Genomic DNA, 12,518 nt, shown 5'->3' with positions numbered 1-12,518 from the left:
AAAGCAGATTTTAGGATAAAGCCTCAGAGCGAGGACAATGAAAGTACCTAGTACAGCGAGCGTTCTTGGTCAAACAGCAAGAGTGTAGTCTTTTACATTTGTGAGTAGACTTGGGTATCTGGACATATAATTCAACACAATGTGAGTGGCACAGGCTGCTAGCCATTTTTGAGGCTGGCTGGTAAAGAAAACTCCCTCTCACCTACAGCCCACCTGCACCTACCAAGCTCGAAGTGTGAAATTAGACCACTCCATCCCCACGAGTAGCGTTCGCTAACACACACCAGGCAGAGAAATGCAGTTCCTCGCAAGGCGTGAAGTTTACTGTTAAGAGCATCATTTCTCTGTGAAAATATTTTTGCTATTTTCACACATCACTTCGGCTAGTAGAAAAAAAACACTGTTACTGTAATTATATGGATTTGGTAAACCTAATGAGGCCCTCTTAGCCTTCAACAACAAATGTAGAATGTAAATGGAAATAATTTTCCTGAGATCTTAGAGACATGACATGTAAAGAATATTAATCTGTTCTTTGGATGCTATCATTGCTCCAGAAGCACAAGCTTTTACCCTTGAGAACATCCTCTATTCTCTATGTATTCCATCTACTAAGATCCAATAACTAGAGAGCTTTCCCATTACCTATTTTCAGAAATATTAAATTTGAATTCGGAACAAATATTTTGCCTACATAAATATGACTTTCCCAAGCAGCTCATGTAATTGCATAAATGATAGCCTATCTCCCTAAAGGCTTCTAGACATTCAGGAAAGGGAGCAAGCTGACTCTGTCACTTATCACCTACACAAAACAATCAATCCTTCATTGCCTGCTCTGTGAAAACTGAGTTGAGTCCTTGAAATATTTTTCCTTTGCCAGCTGGCACAGGAAATGCTAAACTTTGTCAGTAGAGGTCACTGGAGGGACACTGCAAAGGAAGGTATTCTTACTGGGCACCCTGTGCTCCTTTTGCCCAGATCTGCAGTGCAGGTGGCAACATAGCTCCTCCAATGGCCAGCTGTTCCCCTCAGTACCCCATTTGATCATTTTCATAGCAGAGTGCTTCCTGCAAGACAAGTCTCCCAAATTAACTTTCCCCACACCCAAGAAAGCATATTTCAATAAATTCCAGAGCGTGGATATCAAGCAATTTCACCAGCATGGCGCCACTACCACTTCTGAGCCACTCAGTGAGCCACAGCCGCGGAAGAAGGAAGGGGCTCTTCTTTGGGTCACCCATCTTAGTCCTAGGGGTAGCAGCTGCCCCTTACAGATAATACTTCTGGACTCTCTCATTACCCCTTACTAGCCAATCCCTGATTACCCAAGTTCTGTGTTGAAGTTTCTAATTCTTTACATTATGCTTCCTTGATCAAGTTACTGTGTGATTTCTGTATCAGAGTTGGACCCTAACTGACACGTGTGCTCTTACAGCTGAGAATGCCCAACCGGAAAAGCAAACAGGTGAGCTGCCATGCAGTTAACAGTGCTAGCTGTCATCTTTTGCAGTGGAAGTTGGCAGTTCAGAAAGAGAGAGACATTGCTGTTCTGTGCAGAATCCAGGGTTAGAAATATGAGGCACAAAGAAAGATAGAGTGGCCCCTTTACGGAGCTGACTAACCAGCTGGAGACCCCAGGCTCACACAAACTAACATTTCAAGGCAGTGAGTTGCTGAAAGCCCAGTAAGGGTCATGGGCAAGACTGTTACAAGGCAGTGATGGATCTCAGGCTAAGAGCCTAACAGTTTCTATCTTGTCATAGCCAAGGACTAATTATCTGCAGAAGCCCTGTGCCACAGAAAAAGGGGTCTCTCTCTCCAAGCGGTCCTCCAAATCATGCTTTGTCCCCCAATAATGGGGTATTTCCCAAATCCATGGACTCCTCGCCGTGACCAGTTGCCTCTCACTTCACTGTCAAGACAGAGAACTATGTAAACATGTGGGCAGAGAAAAATAATTTTAAGAAGGAAAAGCTGTTTCAATTTAAGTGTGTCTTCGACAGGGACAATGCTTCCTAAAATATTTTAAAGAAGAGATTAGGGAAACATGGGGACTATAATCTGTCAAAGCCACATAAAAATGCCTTCAACAAAACCCCTCCACATGAGGCTATTAAGGAAATCCAATAACCACACGGCGGAGAATAAAACCCTGTCACTCACTGAAAGACAGAAAAGTGATTCGGAGCAGAAAGCAGGAAGAAAGAAACTACCATGGGCTCACTACAAGAGTAACAGTGGGGAAGCTTAGAAAGAGAAGCCCAAGAACAGGAGGGTTCCAATGAACCATCTGGAAAGTGGGAGAGAATATCAAAGGCAGCAAAAGTGAGATTTTCTAATGATAAATGACAGTGTTTTTTTCTGACAAGGATGAACCACAAAGATTGCCAAAGGGGTGTTCACAATGAAGTGCCTCACTCCCATGGGAAGGAATCGCGAGGGCGAGAGCACCACCCGTGGAAGGCGCCCCTCACCCGCACCCCTCCACGAGGAAACGGCGAATGAGCATGATTATGTTGAAAGGGGTGGGTGGTATATGAACTGAACACACACCTCTTGATGAAGGGCCATTCCAGTAACGGTTTGTGGTCAACATTATATAAAAGCTTACTTCTCTGTACACCTTCACTCATCTTTTTTATAAAAAGATTTCCCTTTGTTTCTGTGTGAATATCTGTAAATTATATAATATTTATAACTTCTCCACAATTATGCCTTCATTTGTTAAGGTGTAAGGTTATATATTTCATAGATTGGTAAAAATTTCAAAAAAATTATAGGGACTGAAGGTAGGCAATGCTTTATTTTGCCAAGTACAGGCATATGCTTAAAATACTATCACCATCACTTCGTAAGAGAAATTATATTTTAACACTGAAGAAAGTGGCAAGGAAATCATCCGAGAACAGAGAGGAGCTCTTTAAAATAAATAAATTTACCTTTATAAAAATTGGTACATTGTTCTTATATTTTTGATTTTCCTGCAAAATGAACAAAAACTTGGTCATGGACCAAGACTGGTGAATACACTCAAGTTTGAGAACTACTAGCAAGGACAAGAAACAGATACAAACATTCTTATATAAAATTTAAGAAAACAAGAGTCATTTAGAATTTTTTTAAAAAAATAATAATGAAGACAGAATCTAGAAGGAAAGAAGGCTCATTATGAATCATCTTAAATTCAGGAGGAAATATTGCCTGCATATGCGTGTACACGACAGAAAAATCCTGGAAGAAACGGACCCAGAAGATGTTATCAAAGGGGAATGAAGACAAAATAAGGAAGCAAAGACTCCACCGCCAAGACTGGAGAACAACCTGCAGAATGCCTGTCTCTCACACAACTCCTCTGTCCATCCTCAGGGCCCACACACGAGTGTGCACCTGGTGAAACAGGACAAGGCGCCGCCAGGGAGAGTGGGAAAACGGAACTTCTCTGAGCACTGGTCCACACATGCATGTTTCAATTGATATTTTTAATCAGATTAAATAGACACAGGATTTGTGTGAGCTTCCGCTGGTGGGCCTGTCAAATACTTGAAATCCACCATTCTCTGCAAACTAAATGTCTCAAGTGTTCTGTAAAAATTTCGTTTTGAAGCTATAGTACAGTGGTTCTCAAACATGTAAGTCTCAAAATCCTTCTATGCTCCTAAAAATTATAAAATATTGCATCATTTGCAAAGAATGATATGATGCCTGATCTCATTCACCCTCCTTCCACATCATAAATAATCACTACCTTGATTTTGGTGTTTATTATTCCCATATATTTTTTCACATCTACTTTTGTGTTTATCTAGCTGGATTAAAGAAAGATTGTGTTTGTGTGTGTGAAAAAGAGAAACAGACAAAGACAGATAGAGAAAGAATATAAGCAAGTCCATAAGAACACACGTTCTCAGGCATGTTTTCGTTGTCGGATGCATTTTGAATATCCATTTTAAAAGATATGATAGTTTAGTATCACTCATGGTGTACTTGTTTCCATCAAGATTACATTAAAACCCATCCATAGTGACACAAGTACCTCTAGACTGTTTACGTTCATTGCTATAAAGTATTCAATATAAAAACAGACCCCATTTTATTTATCCTTGCTCCTCTTGATGGGTATTTGAGACTTTTTAACACTTAAAGAAAAAATGCCAAAACACATAGCATACAATTTTTGTTTTCATTGGAAACTACCAAATTACCCTCCAACGTGGCAGTAACTACATACACTCCCAAGAGAAGGATATAAGATGGACAGTTCCTCTAGGCCTTTGGTATTGTAAGGAGTATTAAATTTTGCTAATCTGCTGAGTTTGAAATAATATTTGGTTGTTTTAATTTGCATTTTCTTGTTTATTGATAAAGCTGGTCCATGTGCCTTCTTCTTACACAATAAATCATACACATAAAAGTATACGAGTATGACATGTTTAAAGAATAGTAAAAGCTCAAACATGTGTACTCATCACCTATATGCATTTTCAGAAGAGAGAGCAGTGTCAAAAGACTGACAGAAGATTGGTAGTGATTATGTAAAAGAAAGTCTCAGGATGAAAAAAAGAATCCAGTAGGAAACTGTCTGACAACATAGCAAACATCTCCACCTAGCACGCAGAAATGTCTCATAACTTTGATTATGGAGACTTTTATTAGGCAGCTGTTTTAACAATGTAGCCAACTTTAGCACTTCTTTCCCTTAAGGATTTTTCTTGTTTAAGAATTCTGATGTGGCCGGGCGCGGTGGCTCAAGCCTGTTATCCCAGCACTTTGGGAGGCCGAGATGGGCGGATCACGAGGTCAGGAGATCGAGACCATCCTGGCTAACACAGTGAAACCCCATCTCTACTAAAAAAAATACAAAAAAACTAGCCGGGCGACGTGGCGGGCGCCTATAGTCCCAGCTACTCGGGAGGCTGAGGCAGGAGAATGGCGTAAACCCGGGAGGCGGAGCTTGCAGTGAGCTGAGATCCGGCCACTGCACTCCAGCCTGGGCGACAGAGCCAGACTCCGTCTCAAAAAAAAAAAAAAAAGAATTCTGATGTTTACGATATTATATTCTATCAAAGTAAAAATGATAATCTCCTATATTTTCTTCAGAAAGTTTTAAAGATTTCTTTTCACAAATGAATTATTAATCCACCCATTTGATGGATTTAATGTGAGGTAGAGAGATCCATTGTTTTCCTATAGAGATGATTGTCTCAGAACAATTAATGTAGAATCCATCACCTCCCACTTATATAATACCACTTATATTTTATAAGTTCTCAAATATGAAGTAGAGCTGTTTCAACGTTCTCTACCCAATTAACCTTGTGCCATTACTAAACTATCTTTGCAACTACACAAGTATAAGTCTTAATACCTGGGGCTCTTTCTATAAATTTTAAGATTAGTCCTTCAATTTTTCCAAAATATCCAGTGAAACTTTTGGTTGGATTTGTACTGGATTTGTAGATTAATTTTGCATGAATTGTCGTCTTCACGATATTGTTTTCCTATCTATGAATCGCCAAATATGGTAAATCTCTCCTTGTGTTCTTCTGTGCCTTTTAACAATATTTAATAAATTTATCCATAAATATCTCAAACATCTGATGCAAGATTTATACCTAGGTACTGAAATATTTTAGTTGATACTACAAATAAAATGTGTTATTACATTTTCTAATTGGTTCTTACTTATGAATAAAAACATTAATTTTTCTATATTGTCTTTGAATCCAACAACTTTGTTGAATTGTCTTATTAGTTCTAATAGTCGATCTGTATATTCTATTTTTTTCTAGGTAAATCATTAAATCATCTACAAATAAAGCAGTTTTATCCATGTTTTCCAATGCTTATGCCTTCTATTTCTCTTTCTGGCTAACTGCATAAGCTAGAATTTACCACATAATGACGAACAGTAATAGCAAGGAATCCTGAATTGTGCCTAATTTGGATAGAAATGTTTACAATGATTCACCATTAATTATGTTTGCTGTAAGTGCTTCATGGATTTCATTTATAAAGTCAAGGAAGTTTCCTTCTATTTCTAATTTGCTAAGTTTTTATCATGAGTCATTAATGTCATGAAATGCTTTTTCAATGTCAGGAGACATTAAATGCAATCAAAGTATTTTTCTACATCTATTGAGATGGTCACATGCTTTTTCTCCTTGTATCAGTTAATACAGTACAATGTAATGTATGTACAATAATAATGTGGTAGGATACAATAAATGAATTGAATTTTCAAATATCTCATTTAATAATTCTATATCTGTTCATTAAAAAAGAATAATCTATGTTCATAACGATGAAACTTCAAAAGTTTTCTTTCTTATCTAGTTGGGATATTAACATGTCTAACCTCATAAAATGAGCTTGATAGGACTCTCTTTTTCTATGCTCTGAAACAGACTGTACAAGTAATTCATGATTTGGTAAAAACTTGTGTAAAATCATCTGAGGCTGATCAAGGAAAGGCTATTAATTTTAGAGTTAATTGCTTTCAGTTTTCTATTACATGTAATGTATGCTTTTATCTTTAATTTATCCTGCATTCTTTTTTTATATTAATAGTTGTCTTCCCCATGAAAGCAGAGACAATCTCATGACTGTCTGATATCTTCTTACAGTCTTGAATCACAGTACATACTCAGCCAGTGTTTTTGACTGACTGACGGATCCCAGTGTTTTCCTTCAGTCTTTTCCCTTAGCCTTTTATTTGGAAATTTTCAAACGTATGCACAAATAGAAGGCATGATGATTTCTCTGCATCCAACGCCCAGTTTCAATAATTAACAATTATTAATCCTCTTACATCTATCTCCAAATGCCTAATCCACCTTCCCACATTATTTTGAAGAACATCACAGACATCAGATCATTTTGCCCTTAGGTATTTCAATATGTATCTCTAAAAGAAAATGACTTCATAAAAATACAATACCATTTATCACACCTAAAAAATAAAAAGAAAAAAGAACTCAATTTCAAATATTCAGTTAGTGCTCAAATTTCCAGCAGTCTCAAATGTCATGGGTTTTTTTTTTTCTTTAAAAATAGATAGGATCTACACATTGTGACTGATTGATCTTTCTTTTAATCTACAGGTATCATTTCCATCCCCTTTTATTTTTCTTGCAACTATTTGAAGAAATTGGGTCATTTATCCCATAGAGCAGTGCTTCTCAAGCCACAGTAAAGGAATAGTTTTAGATTTCCCATGGATCACAAACTGATACAGGGGCCTACTGCTACTACATAGACTAGGCACACTCAACTCATCAAGAGTATTTAAGGACGCTTGAACCCATCCACACACTATTCAACAAAAGAAGTCCACTAATAATGTGCTTGAATACAATGGCATAAACATTTCTAAACCCTTAGCATTGGTTAAATGTTTCCTAGCACTTACTTTTGGGTCCTCTATTTATTTCATTCTGCAGATCACATCTCCAGCAGACCTGCTACACAATTTCCCACAGCCTAAAGATGTCCTACAAATACGGTAGTTGGGTCTAGAGAATTCATCAGACTCAAGTCCAACATTCTGGGGGAGACTGTATAGTTGGTATTGTTTCCTTCCTTCAGGAGACTCGTTAAGTGTGGTTGCCCCTCTGTTTGTGACGTTAGTAGTCACTGATGAACAGTGATACTGGAATCTCTCCAGTAAATCTACCTGTGGGAAGTTTGTTCTCCAAGAGACCCCTAAGGAAGCTCTCCTTTTCTCTCAGGTACTGCTGTGTCCCTATACTACCTGTTTCTGATACAGTGCAGACCTTCTAGCTGTTCGTTATGACTTCCCATGCATTTGTGAGGATTTAGGGAGAACTTGTCACCTAGTTGTGTCGTAGATGCTGTCTGTGGTTTTTGATTTTGCTATTCTAGTTGCTCTATCAATTTGGTAAGATTTGGGGATATTCAAAAACTATACACCCACCTCCCTTCCACATTTTTTGGTAATAAAGTCATTTTTAGCATCATAAATTGAACACTTAATTTGATGATTTCCATTTTCAATTTTTAAAATAAGCTTATCTAAAGCTAAAGGTGCGACAAATACCCCTTTAGCTAACACCATCGGTTTTGTTTTTCTAATGTTAACTGTGATCCTATGGCTTAGGTGGGGAATATCAAGTTTCTCCATAAGGAAGTGATTATGGTTCCCCACATTGGAGCAGTTCAAAGTATTTTCATTGCTCATCCGTGATAAGCAATTTGCAATTTATTGCTAATATTTCTCTTTAACCCATGAATCTATATTTGTATATTTTTAAATTTCTGAGAATATGGAACATTTTTACTATACTTTCTTATTGCTTTCTACATAAACTACATTGAAGTCAGGAAGGCAAAGTTCTATTTCTGTTGTTGATTCTTTGACATTTGTTTAGACTTTGACTGTCAATTAGTCATGCATAAGTAATTTTTAGAAATCCATATGACTATACAGTTCTGATATTTGCATATAAAACTCCATGTGTGTGCATGGGTCTGCATGTGTGTTTATACACATATACATATATAATTGTGTATGTGTGTGTATATCTGTTTATGGCAGCCAAATTTTAAAAATAAATATAAATCAAGCTTGTCAACCATCTTTTCCGATTGTCTGTATCTTTATACGTTTTATTTTCATAACCCATTGGTTTCTGACTGAGGTCACTTAAAATCTTCTAACATGGTTATAAATTCGTCAAACTTAACTTTTAATTCTTCAGTTTTGCTTTATGTACTAAGCCTATGATGTTGAATACATTAAAATTCTTAATTCATAAAGTTTCCTGATTGAGGAATTATCCCTCTCTGTTACTGTTTACCACTTTTTCATAAATTTTATTTTACATAATATTAATATTGCTATACCAACTTTCTTTTGGTAACTATTTGCTTGACATATCTTTTTCCTGCCCCTTATTTTCACCCTCTGGTGTGGTTTTGTTTCAGGTTTCTCTAACTGAAAAATATGCAATCTGATAATGTGTGTCTTAAATTAGTAAGTTTAACCTATTTAAATTCGTGAATACTGATGTATTTGGACTTATATCTACATCCTTAATTTGGGGTTTCTATTTGCCATACTTTTTTTCATTCCTTTTTCCTAATGTCTGTTTGATTGAGATTACGCTCTACATTCCTCCTTTTCTACTCCGTTTACAATGCATACATTGTACTGTAATCTAATTTTTTTCCAAAGAAGTCTGAAGTTACTCAATAATTTTAACCTATCCCCAAATATGACAAGAGCCTTAGCAGACTTTCAATATCTATTGATTACTCCCTCCAATTTATTACTGTTCACTAGAGTTTTCATTTTACCATTTTTCAAAATACAAAAGGTTTTTTCCCCACAATTAATAGCTAAGTGTATCGATCATTGTGATTCATCCATTTCTATACTTATCATTGGTTTTTGGTTTTTTTTACCCTGCCCCTCCGTATTTACTTTTCTTCTTGCTGAAATACACATTATAGTGATGAAAGTAGCAATTACAAAGATCAAACAACAAAAATTGTGTGGGAAGTCAGGGACCCTGAATGGAGGGACCGGCTGAAGCCGCAGCAGAAGAACATAAATTGTGAAGGTTTCATGGACATTTATTAGTTCCCCAAATTAATACTTTTATAACTTCTTACACTTGTCTTTACTGCAATCTCTGAACATAAATTGTGAAGATCTGAGGGACACTTATCACTTCCCCAATCCATACCCTTGTGATTTCCTATGTCTGTCTTTACTTTAATCTCCTAATCCCGTCATCTTCTTCGCAAGCTGAGGAGGATATAAGTCACCTCAGGACCCTGTGATAATTGTGTCAACTGCACAAATTGTTTGTAGAGCATGTGTGTTTGAACAATATGAAATCTGGGCATCTTGAAAAAAGAGCAGGATAACAGCAGTGTTCAGGGAACGCCAGAGATAAGACTTCTGGCCGCCAGTGAGCCGGACAGAACAGAGCCGTATTTCTCCTCTTTCTAAAGCAAATAGGAGAAATATCACTGAATTCTTTTTCTCAGCAAGGAACATCCCTGAGAAAGAGAATGCGCCCTGAGGGTAGGTTTACAGATGGCCCCTTTAAGGCCTGCTGTCTTTTATGGTCTAAGCTGAAGGGATGAAATAAGCCCCCGGTCTTCTGTAGGGCTCCGAGGCTTATTAGGACGAGGAAAATTCCCACCTAATAAATTGTGGTCAGACAGGTTATCTGCTCTCAAACTGTTTCCTGATGTTATCAATGACAAAGCGTGCCTGAAACTTTATTAGCAATTTTAATTTCGCCCCATCCTGTGGTCCTGTGATCTCGCCCTGCCTCCACTTGCTTTGTGGTATTTTATTAGCTTGTGAAGCATGTGATCTCTGTGACCCACATTCTATTCGTGCACTCCCTCTCCTTTTGAAAATCGCTAATAAAAACTTGCTGGTTTAAGGCTCGGGGAACATCAGGGATCCTGCCTACATGTGATGTCTCCCCCAAGCCCCCCGCCCCGCCCCGACACCCAGCTTTAAATTTCTCTCTCTTGAGCTCCTTCCCTTTATTTCTCAAACCAGCCGAGACATTTAGGAAACAGAAAAGAACCCACGTAACCAGCGGGTTCTCCCGATAAAAAATACCTTAAAACATAACAATAAAATGTTTAAAATTGTCTCTGTAAAATTATTATTAAGTCTAAAACTCCTATTCACAGGGGAATAAACTGAAAGAGGAAAAAACAATTTGTTTAGAGTTAAGATTAGGTCAGAATTAGTACCAACACTTTAGTTGAGTTTAGGAATTCAGAAAATATCACAACCTTCTGACTCCACTCTCCATACCATTCTTGGAACCAAAACTCCCCTTTCGGTCATAAGCAGGCCCCACATACAAAGGAGTGTCATGAAAAAAAGCAGAATATAGAAAAATAGGCAATGAATTCAGAAGAGCTGAGTTCCAGCTCTAGCCATGTTACTAACTGCTGCAGCAACTTTGGGTAAGTCACTAAACCTTTTGGGACCTCATTCCTCATGGCTGAAGTCAAAATGATCTACCTTGCGAGGTTTTTATTAAGAGGAGTAAATGAAGCAATGAACACAGATGCACCTTATATAAGAAGATTAGATACATACATACACATGAGCATAATTTTTTAACTACATGCAGAATATACAGTAGCATTATCAGTTTAGATTAGTAATTTGTGCTAAAATTGGACTGGACCCAAAACAAATATGAAACAAGGTGAAGGCTAATTTCCTATCCACTTCCTACTTCCCATCGTCTGTGGCAGCCTTGATTTTCCCTCCATTAAAATGCTAGAAGTGCCTGGCGGCCTTCATTGCCTCTTTCATGGCACGCAGGCTTACAAATCAGGGCGCACGGTCCTTTCTTATCTCTTTAATGAGGTAAGCTGGGCTGAGCACCTGTCTGCTACTGTGACCTGGACATCATATTACTGGCACCACAGCTACTCTTGCACATTAATTTTAAATGACATCCCTTCACTTGGACATATTTCCCAGATTTTGACCTGTCTTTGTTCATCTCATTTTAGTTCCCTAATAAATCTATATCCTTATTAATCATTATTTTTCCTAACTTGGAAAACAGTCAGCTATTCCAAGTAGTGAGAATGCTCATTTAAGATCCCCTGAGATCCAGCATGGATGGCCTTTCTGTGTAAGGCTAACCTATTACTGCATTATCACAGTCACAAAATAATAGCACATCCAGAGGCAAACAGAAAGAAAAAGAAGAGAAGGGGAGGGCAGTCCTGTTCAGTTATCTCCTGCTATATGACTTACAGAATACAACAAAACAATGGTTACCTATTAGCCTAAGGATGCTATACTATTTGTTTTCATATTAATAACTCATTTAGCTTACATGGCAGGAGAGAGTTTTGTGACAATAATAATTCCCCCTGTTCCAATGAACATGTCTGGAAGGGACATTGCTAAGGAGGTAAAATGAAATACACCCTGTGTTAGTTTAATGCATCTGTTTCTTATATAAAAACAGAGACGGTTTTTAAAACATGAGTGAAGGATAAGTGGTATGGCAAGTTTTTAGGAAATGGAATCAAGCTTGTAGGGATTTCATAATTTGAAAAAAAAAACAAACAAAAAAAAGATGCACACAACGTATTAGGATAACATCTAACAGATGCAAGGAGTTAGGAAAAGGCTCCATGTATCCTAACATATACTTCAAGAATAGCAGCAATTAAGACATCCCACAGCAATTAAGACATCTCACAGTAACATGCAAAGCCAGGGAGGGTGAGGAAAGTGCCTGGGGACAAGACACAGTTTACAGTCCAAGCCAATAAATCGTCAGGCCCCTAAGGTACCTAGAAATTCATTTCTCTCTAACAGCATGAAAATATAATTTACTTCTCCTAACAGAACTAAGAATGACCTGATCACAGGTTTCCAAGTTGCACCTTCAGCCATCCTGGATTAAAGGTGAATTTGAGCCACAGACTATTCTCCATTCATAAGAAGTAACCCAGAGAAAGGTGGGTCAGTATTGAGAGAAAGGATA

General features: G+C 37.6%; 1 protein-coding gene across 3 annotated transcripts in view; it reads right to left on the bottom strand.

Moving 5' to 3' along the window:
- FARS2 (phenylalanyl-tRNA synthetase 2, mitochondrial) overlaps positions 1–12,518 on the bottom strand; it is a 521,140-nt gene that overhangs the window by 386,731 nt on the left and 121,891 nt on the right. The window lies entirely within an intron of this gene.

Source organism: Theropithecus gelada, chromosome 4 (assembly GCF_003255815.1).
Source record: "Theropithecus gelada isolate Dixy chromosome 4, Tgel_1.0, whole genome shotgun sequence".
NCBI classification, from domain to species: Eukaryota; Metazoa; Chordata; class Mammalia; order Primates; family Cercopithecidae; genus Theropithecus; species Theropithecus gelada.
The sequence above is the reverse complement of the archived record's forward strand: the minus strand, read 5'-3'. Positions and strand labels throughout refer to the sequence as shown.